Below are 8,672 nucleotides of genomic sequence, written 5' to 3'. Positions count from 1 at the left end.
CTAGGCATACCTCCATCGTTTTGGACGGCTTCCGAAAACGTAGCCTATCCAGACCCCTTTTTCGAGCTCGAATGTGTCGATTCTGTTTGAAAATGTGCGGTCACACTCACGCTTGGTTTGACTGCCTTGATCTCCTCACTGTGCGTGTCCCATTTATGCATCTCCCCATTTAGAACATGCATAAACTAGCCTACTCCTCATGACAGTGTTTTAGCTCGGGACAAACAGAGTTGTCCTAACTTGTCAAGTGTGTTTGTCTCTGTTGCGTTTATGATCTTCACATGCGCTGAAAATAGATTTAAATAATCTGAGCAAATATAGCCTAGGTGGGTCTTCCTAAAAACACGCCACTTCGATACAAGTGACCTTTCGTAGCAGTTTAGGAGAGCGTTTTCGCTAGCTAACCCTAACCATTTTCATAACCTTAACCTAATTCTCCTAACATGCTACGAAAAAGTTTTTAGGGAATCTCGTCCAGGCCTTGCAATAATGTACTGTATTCAGCAGACAGCACATTACACAAGTTGGATACATGGAGGCGTGTCGTATGTCAGTCTGTCAGACTCTTTTTGGGGTTAGTGAGCACTGAGCAGACCCACTTTAATACGATAGAGTAGCCTAGTGGTGTGCCCTAACCCAGGGGTTGTCAAAGTGTGGTCTGTGGAAGAGGTACTGCAGGGGGTCCGCGGCCAGATAAAAAATAAATAAAAAAAGGGATATGTGCAATAATTTTATTGGGTGTAACACAATACAATGTAATAATATGAATCTACAATTTATGTTTTTAAAGATCCAATATCTCAATATCAAATCATTTCGGATTAAACATTAAGTACTTTACTGTGATTTTTTTCAATGAAAATGGTCAGAAACAAACAAAAAAGTAATCTTAGCAGTGAGCAATTTCTCAAGCAAAAATTTTGCAAGGACCGATGCGAAAACTGAAAATTAGCTGTTAATAGCAGAGAGGTTTGGAACTTAAATGGAACTCCCATAAGGCAGCGCACAATTGGACCAGTATTGTCCGGGTTTGGCCAAGGTAGGCCGTCATTGTAAATAAGAATTTGTTCTTAACTGACTAGCCTAGTTAAATAAAGGTTACAATGGTCTATTAACTAATTTCACCAGGTAGGCCAAAACTCCATCCCACCAAAACAAGCTGACATTTCGGGTGGTCTTTTCTACCAGCTCTTACACTAAAAGGGAATTATCCAACCTGGACTCATGTTATGGTATGGTATGTATTCATTTGTGGATGTCCATTAGGGGTGTGCTAACTAGTCAGACAAAACTAGTATCTTTCTCATGTCAATCAGTCATGTGCAAGGTTTTGCATGGTCTAAATTACTCAACTGGCTAGTTTGCGTCACTGTAAAGAGAAAAACGGGCTGTGCGTTGATCCTGCTGCTCTGATTGGAGAGAGTGAAGCTGTATTTCTCCGTCCACAAAATGTCACTTGATCACTTTTCCGTGCATGTTTTCGGTCCAATCGTTTAGATTGCTGCTACCTGCTACTATGGTAAATCACATGGCAAGGACGTTTGCTAACAATGTGTATTATATCTAACAGGTGGGACAAGGGTAGGGGAAAGGGACGAAACGCGAATGCGCAATCTGACTGAGTGACAGCAAATTTGGCTGCCTGCTGCAAATTGAGGAAACACAGACACATACAAACACACCCCTCAGCGCGCTGCTCCTAATCTGCAGTTTTTTTGCAGAGAGAATGTGCAGGGAGGTATTTTGCGAACATTTATTTCGGCATATTAAAACAATTCAGGTTTTTCCGATCACGAGTATCATCCGATCCGATTATCAACTGTCAATGGCCATGTCAGCACACCCCTAATGCCCATCATCCATTTCGTATGATATGTTACAAATGTACAATAGGTATGATGTATTACAAATTCCAATTTGTTGTGGCTAACGCTAATGTGACCTAGCTGGCTAAGGTTAGCTATGTTAGGGGTTGCGGTTGGGGAAGGGTTAGCTTACATGCTAAGTAGTTGCAAAGTTGCTAATTAGCTAAACTGATTAAGTTATCAATGATGAGGTTTGAACACACAACCTTTTGGGTGTATAGTCGTTCACTTCATACGCCCACCCATCGACCCACCCATCCGCACCGACCAACCACCCTCTTTTCGTTTTTGCCTTATTAAGTAACCGTATGTCTTTTGTAAACATACCAAACGTAACATATCATACTAATTTAAGTGTCATGGACTTTCATTTACTATGTTACATCTAGTCTATGACCCAATTTAGGTCCCTACTTGACAAGAAAGAGAATAAGTTTTACAATCATTCTTTATCTCTTTGTTGACATAACACTGGTTCAATTCTAAGTGACTTGCCCATGGTTGTTTCTCACGGAGAGAACGAAGTGAAATCAGATGACACAAGGTACAATGCCGCTCTTAAAACTATGATAAAATGTAACAACATTGCGCACCAGTGGCACAAATATAGCCTCATTTTGTATTTCGATGTAACTACATGGTCAGACTGGGACCTCTGAAATGTGGGTTTCCCTTTGGCATGGCACAGAATGGGGGAGATTGAAGCTTGAAAACTTTTTTTACTCTAAAAACAAATTATGTTACTAATAAATTAAATTATATGTACCCATTGATTCTTGAAGATTACAACTTATAAATGCCTCACGATTTAGTTGAACTGTCGCAACCCAAAATATGAGTTTTTTTTAGGCTATTCCAATGTTTGTGAACAACATAGCCTACGTGTAAACAATGATAGCCTCAAAACATGATAAAACTATCATTTTGATATCATGGATGATCAGTCCTTGTCAATGAATTAGAAAGTGGTTACATTCCTCCAGGCCATCCCTCAGCTTTTCACCGAAACAGAGGCTGGGTGACCACTTTCTTATTGATGACATTTTGTGCCTTCTAGAGTAAGGCAGCTCCAAAATACAGGTGTTTCAGCCTAGCTCAGCAAAATCTATGTGGAGAGCTCGAAAATTCAAGCCCCTTGGGTGCTGCCATAGAGTTACAGCAGAAGTGCCCATCTAAGAAGGCTCAAGGTCATTAGCCCCAGATAAAATGATGTCAAAACACATATCTACTGTAGCTTTGATTGGACTGATCATGTCAACATCTTACTTTCAAAGTCTTAGCTAGCAGTCATCATCATGAATCAAGACAACAATCTACTGGCACATCCTTTTCAAGGCCATTGAACATAAACATTACACAACATTACACAACATTTCCAACAAGTTGGAAATCGCAAATTCAACAATGAGTGTTTTGGAAGGAATCAGTGGCTAACTGCAGGTGTTGCAAAGCAATCACTAACCTACTATTCAGTGGAGTGGGTGTGTGGTCCAAGTCTGGATTTATGGGTATCTTTCCCAAGCTTAAAAGGATAAGCAGTCACATGGAACAAACTTCAGTGAGTTCAAGACAACTGGGAACTCTGGAAAAAACTAGCCCCGACTGGGAAAATGTGTTTTGAACGGTCATCCAATTCGGAATTCCAAGTGGGAACTCGGGCCTCTTTCTTGAGCTCCGACTTGAAGATCACTGACATCATGAGTTGACCTTGTTTTTTTCTAAGTTCCAAGTTGTCTTGAAAGCATCATAAATCCAGAGAATGACAGAATTTTATGACAAAGTTTGATGACAAGGACCACCGCGCCACCTTCCTGTTCAAGTGAGCACAGTCCAAAAATGTATTTTATGCTGCTGCATAAATTATGCAATATGCCAAAGAGATATGTATACTGTAGCTAAGAAAGTAATAGTAAGTGTATGTTGTGTTGTAAGCTGTTTGTTAGTAGCCCATGTGTCTCACCCTAATAATTTGGTCCCTTTCCCCCTCATAACTTAACCTACTGTTCTGACTTGGTGATTCACATGTAGCCTATAGCCTGTTTTAGATAAATGTAATCATCAAATATTGTAAGAACTTTCAGTGTCTGCTTATATTCCCCCTTTATTTATCCTACGGATCTGACTTGGTGTACAGGGAGAATACTGTAAGAATGGCCCATGTTTCTAATTCTGTCTTCATCACTTCATGATTGTGTCCCACTTGTTGTTGATTCTTCACAAAAAAATACAGTTTTATATCTTTATGTTTGAAGCCTGAAATGTGGCAAAAGGTCGCAAAGTTCAAGGGGACCGAATACTTTCGCAAGGCACTGTATGTTTATCCATGTTTCTTTCTGTTTGCTTTTGTTTAAGAAACGTTTTTCAACGGAATTGGCGGAATGAATACACCCCTGATCACGCGCAAACACAGTTCACCTTTAGTCGTTACTCTTTCCCTCTCAACTTCTTCAGTGCACAACACCTCAGCTGTCTGTGTCCAGGCGAAAAACAACTTTCCAAGCCAAACCTTCATATCGAAACAGCTACACACAGCACACACCATTGTCGCCATATTAGATAACGTCATAGTCAACATATCTAGAACTAACGTGTTAGTAAACCCGCTACAATCACAGAGTACAGTGTACAGTCAGCAAGCAGTTTAGTAGTTACTCTGGCGGGCCCAGTGGCAATAAATGAATAAAACCAAAAGCTAAACCTTGACTTAAAAGAGTTCCAGTGTTGGATAGCCATAGCCAGCTAGCTAACATAGTATCCCTCTCTGTTGGGTGTTTGAGTAGGCTAAACTAGCAATCTGCATTCGCTAGCTAAGTGAAATTGGAAAAACAATACAATGAAATATAGCAAACTCTCTTGCTTCTCCTTCACTTTTGGAGAAATTAAGTTGTTTTTCAACTATTGTCTTTCTCTGAGTCAACTACTCACCACATTTTATGCAGTGCTAGCTAGCTGTAGCTTATGCTTTCAGTGCTAGATTAATTCTCTGATCCTTTGATTCGGTGGACAACATGTCAGTGCTGCAAGAGCTCTGATAGGTTGAAAACCCTTTTGCAATTATGTTAGAACAGCTGAAAACTGTTCTGCTGTTTAAAGAAGCAATTAAACTGGCCTTCTTTAGACTAGTTGAGTATCTGGAGCATCCGCATTTGTGGGTGCCCACAAACGGAACTTGTGCCCACAAACAGAACTTGTCATAATTACTATGCAAGTCTATGGAAGGGAGTTGAGAACCACAAGCCTCCTAGGTTTTGTATTGAAGTAAATATACCCAGAGGAGGACAGAATCTAGCTGTCCTCCGGCTACGCCATGGTGCTATCCTACAGAGTGGTGTTGAGGCTACTGTTGACCTTCACTGCAAAACAGTGTGTTTTAATAAATTATTTGGTGACATGAATATATTTAGTGTAGTTTTATCAAAAAAATATTTTTCTGAAATTCACTGAGGAAGATGGTTGTCCTCTTCCTCCTCCGAGAAGCCCCCAATGCTCTAAGTGTTCTACAATATAAAGAATGAGGTGTTTCGCAACCAGACACGACCGGGAGGTCCTTGTCCCCTTTTGCGCTCTAGCGACTCCTGTGGAAGGGCCGAGCACATGCACGCTGACACGTCTGCCAGTTGTACTGTGTTTCCTCCGGCACATTGGTGCTGTTGGCTTCCGGGTTAAGCGAGCAGTGTGTCAAGAAGCAGTGTGGCTTGGCAGGGTCGTGATTTGAAGGACGCATGGCTCTCGACCTTCTTCTCTCCTGAGTCCGTACGGGAGTTATAACATGTAATATGAATATACGATTATTAAACATATCAATAGCAATATGCAAAACGTTACGTTACAGCCTTATTCTAAAATTGATTAAATTGTCTCTCCAGAGATGTTAGATCAGGTTCAAGTTCAGGCTCTGGCTGGGCCACTCAAGGACATTCAGAAATTTGTCCCGAAGCCTTGTCTTGGCTGTGTGCTTAGGGACGTTGTCCTGTTGGAAGGTGAACCTTCGCCCCAGTCTGAGGTCCTGAGTGCTCGGTAGAAGATTTTCATCAAGGATCTCTCTGTACTTTGCTCCGTTCATCTTTCCTCGATCCTGACTAGTCTCCCAGTCCCTGCTGCTGAAAAACATCCTCACAGCATGATGCTGCCACCACCATGCTTCACCGTAGGGATGGTGCCAGATTTCCTCCAGAAGTTGATGCTTGGCATTCAGGCCAAAGAGTTCAATCTTGGTTTCATCAGACCAGAGAATCTTGTTTCTCATGGTCTGAGAGTCCTTTAGGTGCCTTTTGGAAAACTCCAAGCGGGCTGTCATGTGCCTTTAACTGAGGAGTGACATCTGTCTGGCCACTCTACCATAAAGGCCTGATTGGTGGAGTGCTGTAGAGATGGTTGTCCTTCTGGAAGGCTTCCCATCTCCATAGAGGAACTCTGGAGCTCTGTCAGAGTTACCATCAGATTCTTGTTCACCTCCCTGACCAAAGCCCTTCTTCCCTGATTGCTCAGTTTGGCCAGGTGGCCATCTCTAGGAAGAGTCTTGGTGGTTCCAAACTTCTATTTAAGAATGATGGAGGCCACTGTGTTCTTGGGGACCTTCAATGCTGCAGAAATGTTTTGGTACCCTTCCCCAGATATGTGTCTAAACCAAATCCTGTCTCGGAGCTCAATAGACAATTCCTTCGACCTCATGGCATGGTTTTTGTTCTGACATGCACTGTCAAATGTAAATAAGGTATTTCAGTTTTTTTTTAAATACATTTGCAAACATTTCTAAAAACCTGTTTTCGCTATGTCATGGGGTATTGTGTGTAGATTAGGATATATATACATTTGATCCATTTTAGAATATGGCTGTAAAGTAACAAAATGTGGAAAAAGTCAACGGGTATGAATATTTTCAGAAGGCACTACTGTTCAAAAGTGTGGGTCACTTAGAAATGTCCTTGTTTTTGAAAGAATAGCACATTTTTTGTCCATTAAAATAACATTGAATTGATCAGAAATACAATGTAGACATTGTTAATGTTGTAAATTATTATTGTAGATTACTATTTTTTAATATCTACATAGGTATACAGAGGCCCATTATCAGCAACCATCACTCCTGTGTTCCAATGACACGTTGTGTTAGCTAATCCAAGTTTATGGGGGCCTCCCACTCCTCTTTCTATTCTGAATAGAGCCCGTTTGCTCTGTTCTGTGAAGGGAGTAGTACACAGTGTTGTACGAGATCTTCAGTTTCTTGGCAATTTCTTGCATGGAATAGCATTCATTTCTCAGAACAAGAATAGACTGACAAGTTTCAGAAGAAAGTTCTTTATTTCTGGACATTTTGAGCCTGTAATCGAACCCACAAATGCGGATGCTCCAGATACTCAACTAGTCTAAAGAAGGCCAGTTTAATTGCTTCTTTAAACAGCAGAACAGTTTTCAGCTGTTCTAACATAATTGCAAAAGGGTTTTCTAATGATCAATTAGCCTTTTAAAATAATAAACTTGGATTAGCTAACACAACAGGCCTTTGGAAAACAGGTGTGATGGTTGCTGCTAATGGACCTCTGTACGCCTATGTAGATATTCCATAAAAAATCAGCCGCTTCCAGCTACAATAGTAATTTACAACATTAACAATGTCTACACTATATTTCTTATCAATTTGATGTTATTTTAACAGACAACATTTTTCATTTTCTTTCAAAAACAAGGACATTTCTAAGTGACCCCCCACTTTTGAACTGTAGTGTATACATATTGTAACGAACCGTAAGGTCGTCGAAACTTGCACGTTGTTTGTTGACCAGCATAAACAGTCTAGGACACAGATTTTCCATGGAATAATCAGGTTGTATTTTATTTGGATGAACAGACAGTGCACCCCAGCACTGACCAGCCACTCACAAAGCCTTCCCAAAAACTCTCTCTCAGCATGCCTCTCGCATCCTCACATACAGCAACTCATTTGCATAACATTGCGTGATAGGCTGAGAGACTTTCGAATGTGTAAAACATTACAATATGCATTTACCAAAAAAAATGGGGGATTGGAAAGGATGCAGACAGTTACATTGATGGAAGCTGCAATCTATCTGCAGTATTAAAGCTAGTCTACCCCCCCAAAGAAATCTTGAAAAAAATGAATGTATGTCCTGAACACAAAGTGTTAGGTTTGGGTAAAATCCAACACAACATATCACTGAGTACCACTGTTCATATTTTCAAGCATGGTGGTGGCTGCATCATGTTATGGGAATGCTTGTCATCGTCAAGGACTAGGGAGCTTTTTAGGATAGAAAGAAATGGAATAGAGTTAAGCACAGGCAAAATCCTAGAGGAAAACCTGGTTCAGTCTGCTTTCCAACAGACACTGGAAGATGGGTAGCCTAGCGGTTAAGAGTGTTGGGTCAGTAACCGAAAGGTCGCTTGAATGAACCCCGAGCCGACTCTGTGAAAAATCTGTCGATGTGCCCTTGAGCAAGGCCCTTAACCCAAATTGCTCCTGTAACTTGCTCTGGATTAGAGCATCTGCTAAATTACTAAAATGTAAATTTACCTTTCAGCAGGACAAAACCTAAAACACAAGGCCAAATATACACTGGAGTTGCTTACCAAGACAATTAATGTTCCTGAGTGGCCTAGATACAGTTTGGACTTAAATCGTCTTGAAAATCTATGGCAAGACTTTAAAATGGCTGTCTAGCAATGATCAACAACTTGACAAAACTTGAAGATTTTTTTTATAATAATGAGCAAATATTGTGCAATCCAGGTGTACAAATATCTTAGAAACATACCCAGAAAAGCTCACAGCTGTAATCGCTGCCAAAT

The sequence above is a fragment of the Oncorhynchus clarkii genome, chromosome 30 (genome assembly GCF_045791955.1).
Source record: "Oncorhynchus clarkii lewisi isolate Uvic-CL-2024 chromosome 30, UVic_Ocla_1.0, whole genome shotgun sequence".
In the NCBI taxonomy this organism is placed as follows: Eukaryota; Metazoa; Chordata; class Actinopteri; order Salmoniformes; family Salmonidae; genus Oncorhynchus; species Oncorhynchus clarkii.
Note: the sequence above shows the minus strand (reverse complement) of the source record.